Here is an 11,038-nt window from a genome sequence, read left to right as displayed (position 1 = left end):
AGAATAACGAGGGACCCACTTCATTATTGAGCTCCAGGGCGCTTTCCCTCTTCCTCTTGGGAGGGGTGGGGGCAGGTGAAGTTTATGATGTGAAGCCCTGCCAATGCCAGTCGGGTACCTCTGGCAAAATGTGGATTCTGCGGGGCGTACGCGTCTACGTGCAATTAGTTTTACTGCTGAAGTGTAATACTGGAGTGCGTAGGAGCTGAAGTTGCAGTCGCTGCTCTTACAGCATCACTTAGATACTCAGAATTCAGTTCAGGTTTTTCTATTTCAACTTTGGAGACTGAAAGTTTAAAAAAAAAAATGCTTATTTTTGGGGCCCATTCTGCTAAAGTTTATTACAGATCTAGACCAAGGTCCTCTGTTGGAGGTTCTCTAGAGGACCTCTTGATCCTCTCGACCGAGGAACTACAGCTTCCAGTCAGCTTCCATCAACTCCTGAGGTACATAAAATTCCCAAATGTACTTTATGAGCCACTCTCAGGTAGGCTCAGAGGTGTCTGTCGAGTGATTATCTTGCCTGCAGGCCTTAAGTAGAAGATTGCTTATCCCATGATGTTGATTAACATGGTGTGTTCATTTGAACAGGGCTTGGAAAGGAATCTCGATCTTGAGAAAGTGCCGTGAGTGGTAGAATAAGTCATGCCCACCATGATCTGTTGAAGATGTCCTGGCTTACTGCAGGGGGGTTGGGCTAGATGACCTTTAAAGGTCCCTTCCAACCCAACACGTTCTATGATTCTCTGATTGAGGCAAGTAGCTCCAGGAATGATCTCCGATAAGACTTATCTTATTGCAGCGTATAAGGTGCCTTTCCCATTCCCAAGGGATGAGGGAATTAAATTGTTCTTTATCATTTTTTTTTTTTTTTCTAGAGACGGAAGTCTTTTTCATAACGCTATTAAAGGGACTCTGACAACTAAATGAAGACCTTCACCTGATAAAAGCACTGTACGGTCAAAATGCCAGGCAGTCCCCTGAGTCCGTGCTTATGCACATGCACTTAAAATTCCCTTGGTTCCAAAACGGCTTGCCACAGCTACATCATCAAAAATGAGCATTACAGTATGGAATTGATCCTGGCATATGCAAGTCAGCAAATCTTGTCTGACTTCTTAGTCTCTCGGGGTTGGTGAGGTGCAGAGATGGAGGGTTAGTTTCTTTCAAATTATGTGCAAGCTTCCCAGGACTGAACATCTTCAAATTTTGAAGTTTATATTTGAAGATGGTTTACACTTTTTGTCGTAATCTCAAACAGAAAAATACCCCAAGCTTCATATTGCGGAAGTCCCAGTGGACACCGGCATCCTTTTGTGCGTCAGGTGCTCACCAAGTGTCTCCGTTACTGATTTTTGCCATTGAGATTATTAACGGCGCTGGGACTGGAAAAGTGCTCGGATCAAGAGAGCAGCCCCAACCACCGGCCTGCTGCCGCAGCCCTTCGCTGGTCACTCATGGCTGCTTCTGCTGCCCGGGAACTGGCCCCATCCCTCGCTGCTCAGGCCAGCAGCTTCCCTCAGGGCTGCAGGTCCTATTCTGGCAACGGGAAGTTTGACTACGCGCCACAGTAGCCACATTCTTTCTGCCTTTGGCTCTAAATCCCTTCATGTGTTTGCCTCCGCCCACCAACGCAGAGCTGGTGGGACTGCGGATGTCCGTTTGAAGGTATCAATGCTTGAATTATGTCAATATTATAATATTTTATATTATATATCATAATTTAATTTATTATTATATTATAATGTAATATTATATATTAAAGTAATTCAAACGTTGTCATTCAAAAAGCGATGCTGTGCCCTTTTCCCTGGCACAGTGCCTGTCAGCCAGCATCAAAGCACCGAGCAGGACTATTTCCCCCATCCTCACATCCTTCCGACGTAACTCCAAACTCTGCAATGAGAAGTCAGGGTTTTTCTCCTGGAAAACCGCTGCTGTTGTGCGTTAAAAGAAAGTAAGACTCCCCGAGAGGTTGTTACGATTGGTATTAGCTAAAAGCAGCGTGGCTTTCATGCTCCTTTAGTCTGAAACAGATTTTTTTTTTTGCCCTCGAAAGGAGAAAACTCGCTAGAAGTAGTTGGTTGCTCAAATGCACTGCTCAGCCACCGCGTCGCTTCTGGGTGGACGTCATGGTCCCATGCAGGAATACTGTTCTGTAAGTAGTCATTACGCAGGAGATGGTACATATTGAGTATAATGCAACATGCTGACAGGCTGAGGAGCCCCTGAGTCACAGAATGGTTCAGGTTGGAAGGGACCTTAAAGACCATCTAGTTCCAAGCCCCTGCCATGGGCAGGGACACCTCCCACTAGACCAGGCTGCTCAAAGCCCCATCCAGCCTGGCCTTGAACACTTGCAGGGACGGGGCATCCACAACTTCTCTGGGCAACCTGTGCCAGTGCCACCACCCTCACAGGAAAGAATTTCTTCCTAATATCTAATCTAAATCAACCATCTTTCGGTTTAAAACCATTACTTCTAAATAAAAATGTATGCAACCGATTCAGCAGCAGCTATAAAGCCCTTGATGGCCGTATTTCTTTTTACGGTCCTTCCAGTGGTGCAGCTGCAGCATCGCTAGCACAACACCAGCACCTAAGGTCACGTACAGACACACAATGTCACCAGTTTCTAGAAAAGAAACAGCCGCAATATGGAAATTGGTGGGAACTGAGTACCGATTTAATGTCACTCCCTCTAATTGGTCGGCATTGCAGAAAATATATTCCTGATTGCAGCTTTCCAGTGCTATATTTAGTAGCCCGTTCCACATGCTCGTTACGGTGCCTTCCACGAGCCTGCCCCTATCTCCAGGAACATTCCATGGTTTGCGTCACCCCCAGCGTCCGCTGATGGCAGTCAGTGGGATACATATTTATTTATTTATTATGCAAACACACATCCATAGCACCTCCAGGAGAAATGGCCTCGTCATTTATTCCCCACAGATTTTTTTTTTTTTTTTTTCCTCATTGGCAAGATCCCAGGAACCGAGCCGACTTCCCCGTTCCCGCCCGGCACCGCCAGATTTTCCCTTTTGGGGTTGGCAAAGGCTGCTGGAGGGAGGTCACACACCACAGGGTGGGTGTAGCAGCACCTCAGCAACCCCCCCCACACACACCCCCTTGGAATAATTCTAGCAAATCCCAGGGGGGAAAAAAAAAATCGAAATTCCAAGTTCCACCCGAGCCCAGAGCTCGTTCTGCACCAGAAGACCCTGCACACACGGGTGCTGCACCTTGCGCTTCTCCGCTGAGGAAGGGGAATAACTCGGCGTTTTGAAGGGGAATGAGGGGTGCAAACGTGCCTCAGAGCTCCTGGAGGCCGAACATCCAGCTCTTTTCTTGGGTATATTGGAAATCGCCGATCCCACCGGCGCAGCCGGCAGGCGGGACACCAGCGCCTCGCTTTTGCCACGGGCGATGTGGTCCCGCTCCACAAAAATTACATGGACACCAGGTGCTTCGTGCTGCTCACCTCGTCTTAGCGCTACTTGTTTTAAATCAGAGCCAAGGCGTTGACGTCCAAACCCATTTTTCTGCCTTGGGTAAGCTGAGCCGAACGGTACCCTATTCCCTGACGCGCAGAAGAAGGCGCACAAAAATCCCCGGGGCTGTAAAAGCGAAAGCCGCCAGCCTCTCCCTTAGCAGCGGCCAGAGCTAATCACGGGGCATTAATCAGCAGGCTGATCAGGGAAGCTGGCTCTGGGAGTTAACGTTCAACTAAGGGCAAAGTATTTGCCGCAGCCGTGGCCAGAAGGTGCTGGGAGAGGGAGGAGGGGAAGAGGAGGGAGGGGTCTTCATCACAGCGAGAGCTGTGTCAGGTGTGTTTTTTGGCAATTAGCTTGTTTGGGATTTATAATTTTTTTTTTTCATAACATCACCTGTAAACTAACACATTCTGGCCTCTGACAGGAACATACTGCTTTTATTCTCGACCTTATTAAGTACTAGGAATGGTTTCAGACTGATGAGGCCTGTGCTGGACACGGTTTGTGACCCACATGGGGGTTTTAGGCTCACCGCCCCCTCATCCCTACATGGGGGGTTTAGGCTCACCACCCCCTCATCCCTAAGGCAGTTTTCCAGCTCCAGATGCCCAGGGTGGGTGCGGTTCCTCCCCTGGGCCGCTGGTGCTCGGTGTCACGGCACTGGAAAGCACTCAGCTCTGCCGGGCACAAATCTCTTTCCCCTTTGCTGGAAAAGGTCAGTGAGAAGCCAGGGAATTTTAAAAAAAAAAAATCACAGCTCTGCGTGCTCTGCAGCCCCGCCTGTTGTAGCAGGTACTTAAAAATTTAAGTCAAATTTCACTATAGGTAGATGAACTGCCCTAAAATATTCCGTGTGGGGAATTACTCCAGGAATACGTAGGTCTTGCTCCTTAAAGAAGCTCCATAAGCCACTGACCACACAAGGGTAGCAGTTTCTAGCAGAAGAATGCTCTGGCTTGATAAAGCGAGAGGTATTTTTTCCCCCGAAGCCTTTGCCGGGTCTCAGCGGTGGCTCTGGTACGGCGGTTTCTTGCGTCAGCCTCCCTGGGCCTTTCATCCAGCCACCTGCAAACCTGCTGCTGGCTGCGAGGAAAAAGCAGACGGAAAGGCCGGGAGCTGCGGTAATCAATCAAAATACAGATACGGTCTGAAAACAGAAAGGGGTATTGGCCTGCAGCTGAGAGGAGGAAGGTTTTCTTTTCTGGTTTTTTTTTTTTTTTTTGGTATAGTCAGCAGAAAACCCACCTAAAAGACCCGCACCGCGGCATTTTGGAGTGAGTCTTGATCCTTGTGAGTTCTCCAGCACTAATGGGCTGTGAGCACGGGAAAAAGTCCTTGGCCTCAACTCTAACTTGAGGGAAAGCCCATCGAAGCAAACGGCGTTTCCCAGCCTTCCCTAGCGGCTTTTCTGCACTGAAACACACAACAAAGCTTTTATATCTTATATGTCTCTCACTTACATATATATTTTAAAAAGATGTTTTTATATATAATCTATCTTTTATATCTTTTATATATGTGTGTTATATATGTACCTCTTATATATATAATATATATTTACATATTCTAAATATTTATATAGAATTTACATATAGAATATATTTATATATTATATTTATATAGAACATATATATAAAGATATATATTTTTATATAGAACTTATATATAAAGATATATTTATATAGAAAAGATATATATAAAAGATATATGTAACACATATAAGATATAAAAGATATATATCAAACATATCTTTTATATCTTTTATTTATATATGTAATAGATATATCACTTCAAGATATATATATATCACTTTTATATATAAAAAAGATATACATTTCTATATATGTGATATATACACACATATCACTTCAAGATATAGATCACATATATATAAAAGATGTAAAAGATATATGTATGTTTGATATATATATCTTTTATATCTTATGTATATTTTTTTTTATGTGTGTTTATATATATAAAACTTATATGTATATAAAAGCTATATCCCTCTCATATATGGGTTTGTTTTTTTTTTTTTTTTGTAGTTACAGCTTTGGTACTACCATAAACATGTACGTTCTCTTTAGTTGACATGATATTTATGTGTTGTCTTAATTAAAAAAAAATAAAAATTCCTTGGTTCATGTTTCGTCTTCTGACTTCGGCCCACTCCGTGTTTTTAAATACATTTTATTTTTTTTACTCAGTATTAGTTTCTGCACTGATACAGGACACGCAAATGTTGTTAAGCCCAGGCCCCCCCACTCGCTAACCATGGCACTGATTTGGGCTTACGGCTCGTGCCCTCGTTTGCCGGGTTTTCTTGCCCTAACCGTATCTCGTCGGAGTTACTTCTGTGTCAGCCCTGCAGCCCGGGTTGACGCAAGGCACAGCTACATCAAACAGCCCTCCATCCAAGAGCCGGAGCTTTAAAGCCGATGCTGGCGCTGGGGCTGCCACGAGCATCACGTACCACACCGTCACCTCACTGCCGTCACCAAAAATTGTAATTGTGTACGACAATTGCGTATATAATATAAACCTTATATATATTTATGTATCATCATCTACCACCATGCATAAAAATGAAATACACCTATTTCATGAAAGCTGAAACTTTTGAAACAAGTTATTTCGCTTCGGATGCAATGTGAGAAAAGCACAACTATTGCGTGGCTCCGACGCCAATCCCAAGGGCTGCCAGCGCTGTGCTTTTTCACAGCGGCATCGCCGTGACTCAGACATCAGCTTGGTGTTGAAGTTAGTCCTCCATGGTAGGAATGAGGATGAATAATCACATACAGGAACTTGAAAACCTCCTCTGGTTAGCAAATGTGGGGTTTTTTTTAAATCTGCAGCTGAATCTTTAGCTGCTGAAGCCAGGAGCCCTTCATTGCCTCTCATTTGTGAGTGGGTTAAAAATGTCTCGAAGTACACGGAAAAGCTGTTGCGTGTATTTTAGGGTCAGTTTAATCTTTTTTGCCCATTGCGTGCCCATCCCGGAACAAGCAAAGCAGCGAGAGATGGAGGACGGGTGGGCAGGGGCTGGAGAGCATGACCGGACAGGCTTTACTGGCCAAAAGCTAATGCTTTACTGGCCAAAAAAACCCACCCAAACAACCCAACCCCAAATACTTAGGAATGAGTATAAGCGCAGGGTCAGCACGTAACACACGTCGTCCCCCCCTCCACCACCAACTACTTGTATCTTGGAGCCTCCCCACCAACCACTTAGTCACAGGCGAAAAGAAATTCTCTTCCATTAACGTCTATTTCTTAAACCTTCAGAAAATCCTAGCGGTCCCACCACGGCACGGCCAGCACTTCCAGTTTAACTGCGGTGCCTAAAAGACAACATCATTTTGCTTGAACTTGTCGTCTGCCGGCATCACTCGGCAGCACTAAGCTTTAGTTGTCTTTATTTTTTTTCCCCCATTATGAAAGCTGAAAACGGGGATTTAAAGCGCCTTCAGAGGCCCAAAGTGAGCCGGCTGCCACGCAGGGAAGGGGGAAATAAGAGAAATAATAGAAGACGAGAAAGAAAAATGAGATAAACCTCCAGTGCCAGGGGTCTGCACGCACAGTGACAACCGAGACTCAGACAAGCCGCTTGGCCACGGGAGAGGAAACACAGTCTTCAAACACAACCTCTGCTTTACGATGCACGGTATGATGTTTTTTTAAAAGTATACAGCTAAAAATATTCATTAAGGGGGAGTTTACCCAGTTGCCTCACAGCGGAGTCTTTTTTTCTGCCTGTGACCTTCTTCTCAAAGGGGCGATGCGAACAGCAAAAAAATAATTTAAAAAAAAGGAAGTACCGAGCTAACATCATGGTCTTATGACTCTCTTCGTATGCTCACATTCACGCTAGTCCCCTCTTCCCTTTTATTTAACGCCTCTATGCCTGCGTGCATGTGGATGCACAGGTGTGTATGAAAAATACAGGCTGGAAACACACGGGGCTCTGCAGGCACCACGTTATTGTGATTTATTTTTTTTTTACCATTGTGATTTTGCGTGCTTATGGCTAAATCTCTGCAACACGCTGTTTTTCAGGGGTTTGGCGGCAGATGAAGCAGAAAGCCTATTTAAGAAGGAGCTGATAAGCTGTTAGAAAGACAATGCTTACCCTTTTTTTTTTTTTAAATTTGACACTGTATAGCTCCTTCTGAAAAATATTAGTACTAGTAGGAAGAAAGAAAACCCCGCCGTTATTCTCCAAAGTGAAGATCTGACTTAGGTATGGCTTTTATGCTCAAACACAGAGGCAGGGCTGCTGCTTCCAGCTTGTGCTGCCAGCTCTTTGCAGGGCTATGGAGTGACTTGTTTTAAGGCAGGACCCCACGTGAACCGGCTGTAGGGAAAGCTGGGTCCGGATGGGCAGGTAAAAGAAGAGAGAGGGCCCTCGAGCCCTTCGTTGTTGTCAAATATAGTTGATTTTCCTTGATTCTCTGGCAGCAAGTAACTACCTGGAGATTCCGCTGGGGGTTTTGTTGCTGTTTTCAAATGTGTAAGCAAAGTTTGGTTTCAAACTCCACCTCTCAATAGAAACACAGACTGTGAGACCCAAGTGCACCCCACAGGTTTCAAAATCAGATGCAAGCAGGCAGGAATCCAAAACATGCATCCCTTTCCTTTCCTTTCTTTTTTTTTTTTTTTTTTTAAGATGACCTATTTGCTTCAAGGCCAATCTTATCATAATTAATTTCAGTGACGAGAGAACGGGCCACCTCTTTTTGAATGTCTGATGCTGGCAATACCAGCTCTGGTACACCTGACGGTGAAGTGATCTGCAAGTTCTGCTACCCCAAAAAATAACGAAGAAAAAGGGGGGGAGAGGGGTGGTGCAGCACATTTGTCACATGCCATGTGCCTCCTCAGCCTGCTCACCTACCTGACAGCCTCACTGCCAAGCTCTTAGTGGCAACTACAAGGCACGGCTCCGGCTAGCGGTGACCACTGTACCTCGGTCCCCCCAGGGCTCCGTCACATTACAGCAATCCCAGGCTGTCCTTCAGGGGAGAGAAGAGCAGGACGGGGAGAGGATTCTTGGAATGAGCACTGGTGTTGCTGGGAAAGTCGCTTTTTGTTCATTTTAAAGGATTTGCTAAGTATTCTGTCATTCGAGATCCGCATTAACCGGAGGTGATTCAGCAGAGGCGGTGTCATGGTTTGAGGAACCCACAACAATTTATTGTCGTTTAGACAATTATCCTCTCACATGATGACCCCTCCCCACCCAGGAAGGGGAATCGGGAAAAACAAGGAAACCTGAGGGTTGAAATATAAACAGAGTTAATAAAATAAGATTAAATAATTAACATTAATGATACTAAAGAACCAATACTGATCCTGATACAAAATATACAGGATTATACTCAGCCCATTCTGTCATAGGAAGCCGTGCGCTCCCAGCAGGGGACCGCAGCCATCAATGGAGAGAGAGAACTTCTCAGCAAATTTTTTTAATTTATATTTCATGGTATGAAATAATCCTGTTGGCCAGTTTGGGTCAAGTGCCTGGGTCTCGCTCCTTCTCATTCCTGCACCTGGCGAGCTCAAGAACACTGAGACCTTGAAACCCACATACCACAGCTGGCTGTGAAGTAAATATTTTCAGAAATTCAGACACTAGAGTCTTCTAAAAGCGTAGTTTTTCCAAGTATTAGATGAGAAATTACTCCCGTGTCGCTCAAACCATGACAGGAGCAGGATTACGCCCCTCAGCAAGCATCCCTGGCTGGCCAGCAGCTTTACACGCCCGCCTTTGGGCCCTGGAAATATCCTCCTGAGCCACAAGGAGCTGCCTTCAGCAAGTGCTTCAGTAGGCGTCAGCCCAGCACAGGGCCCAGTGAGTCCCAGGACGTCACTGGGACGGCCAGCCAGATAAATGAGAGGCCTCCTTCGGGCGTCCAGAGGCAACGGAGGCAAAAAAATCCAACCCTCAAACTCAAGACATCCTTTTTCTTCTGAGTCCTAGAATAACGTCAATTTCTGATGTTATCTACGACTTTAAATTTAAGGTTACATGTCACATTTCTGTTGATTTGCATACAAAAGCAGACTGCCATTTAAAAAGTAACATTACCCTTACTTTAAAATGACACGTGGCTCTGGTTTTTATCTGGGAATCAAGATGTTACAAACCATCAATAGCCTTGAAAGCCGGACTCTGGAAAAAACCACAACAAAAGACCATTAGAATTATATATTCTGGTGGAAGCGAAAATGTTCACTGAGAGGGGACAAGGCCTGTGACTTACAAAGAATTTCTAAAAGCTGATGATGAGTCAGGGACAATGTCAGTGCAGGGTGACAACTTAAAGATGGCAATTGTGCCATGTCCCACAGGAGGAATCGGGTACCAAGAGTCTGTGACCAACTGCAAAATAGAGGAGTTGTCCCCCCCCTCCCTCCCAGTGCATGATCAAATGTCCCAAAGACAAAACCCATCCATTTTTGGTCCAAGAGCGATCAAAGCCATAGGCAAGCTTACACCCACCAGTTCTGTCTTTATGCAAATCGTCAGTGTTTGAGGGAAAACCATTACTGATGGCCTTTTTCTGCTGTCCAGTTTTGCCGATTCCAGGTGGAAAAAGCCCCGGGAGTCACAGATGAAGGTGCCTTAAGTCTTGTACGGACTCCCAAACTACTCCCGTCCATCAAAGTCAGAGCTTAACTAATTTTTAGATCATTAAGCCATATTTTGGAGATGGAGCAAGGTTAAAGCGAAAGATACCACTTTCATTAGGGGTCCTCATCTATTCTCACTACATTTGGAAAGCTGTCTTTTAAAATTAAAAAGGTGGAGCTATTTAATCTTTCCAATTCTTTAATGACTCTGTACTTTAGACCCTTTATTGGAGCACAATTTTGTGCTTTGGGGAGATTACAGTATACATAAAAAGCCCGTGTATTTTGATGCTTCTTAGCTATAGCATCATGATGAAGACATAAGACTGAGACATAAAAAATAAGACCAGGAAAAGCCTCATGCGCAGCAAGTATAAGCATGAATACCAGGACACATCAAGTTCATATGTCGGCCTCTTGCCTTCCTAAGTTGAAAGTCGCTTCCTTCCTAAGCAGTTTGATGAAATATCTAGTGTCTACCTGGGACAAGGGCTCACAATGGCATCGCGCTGTTGGTGGTCTACCAAGGTCCCTTCTGGTCATTCCCAGGGTCCAAACGCACAAGGTACACACATTCAATAAATGCATACTTTTAAATATTAAGTAGAATTAACAGCCTTTGTGAATAGCAATGGCTACAATCATATTTAAAGATGTAAATCGTCTCTAAAAGGTGCTTTACCTTTTTGTTTTTAATACGCTATTAAATGTGGTACTAGAAGGGGAGCATAAATAGGACAGTAGTCAAACAATATATATAACACAAACGATTTGAGAGTTCCTTTGAGGGGAAAGGGCTGTGGTATTTACCAAAAAGCCAGCTAAGTTGGAACTGAAGCTTTGCTCTGGGCGTGTGTACACTCACATATATGGAAACCTGCAATAATGTGTTTTGAGATAACAAAGAA

This window comes from Rissa tridactyla, chromosome 5 (genome assembly GCF_028500815.1).
Source record: "Rissa tridactyla isolate bRisTri1 chromosome 5, bRisTri1.patW.cur.20221130, whole genome shotgun sequence".
NCBI classification, from domain to species: Eukaryota; Metazoa; Chordata; class Aves; order Charadriiformes; family Laridae; genus Rissa; species Rissa tridactyla.
This window is presented reverse-complemented; position numbering follows the sequence as displayed.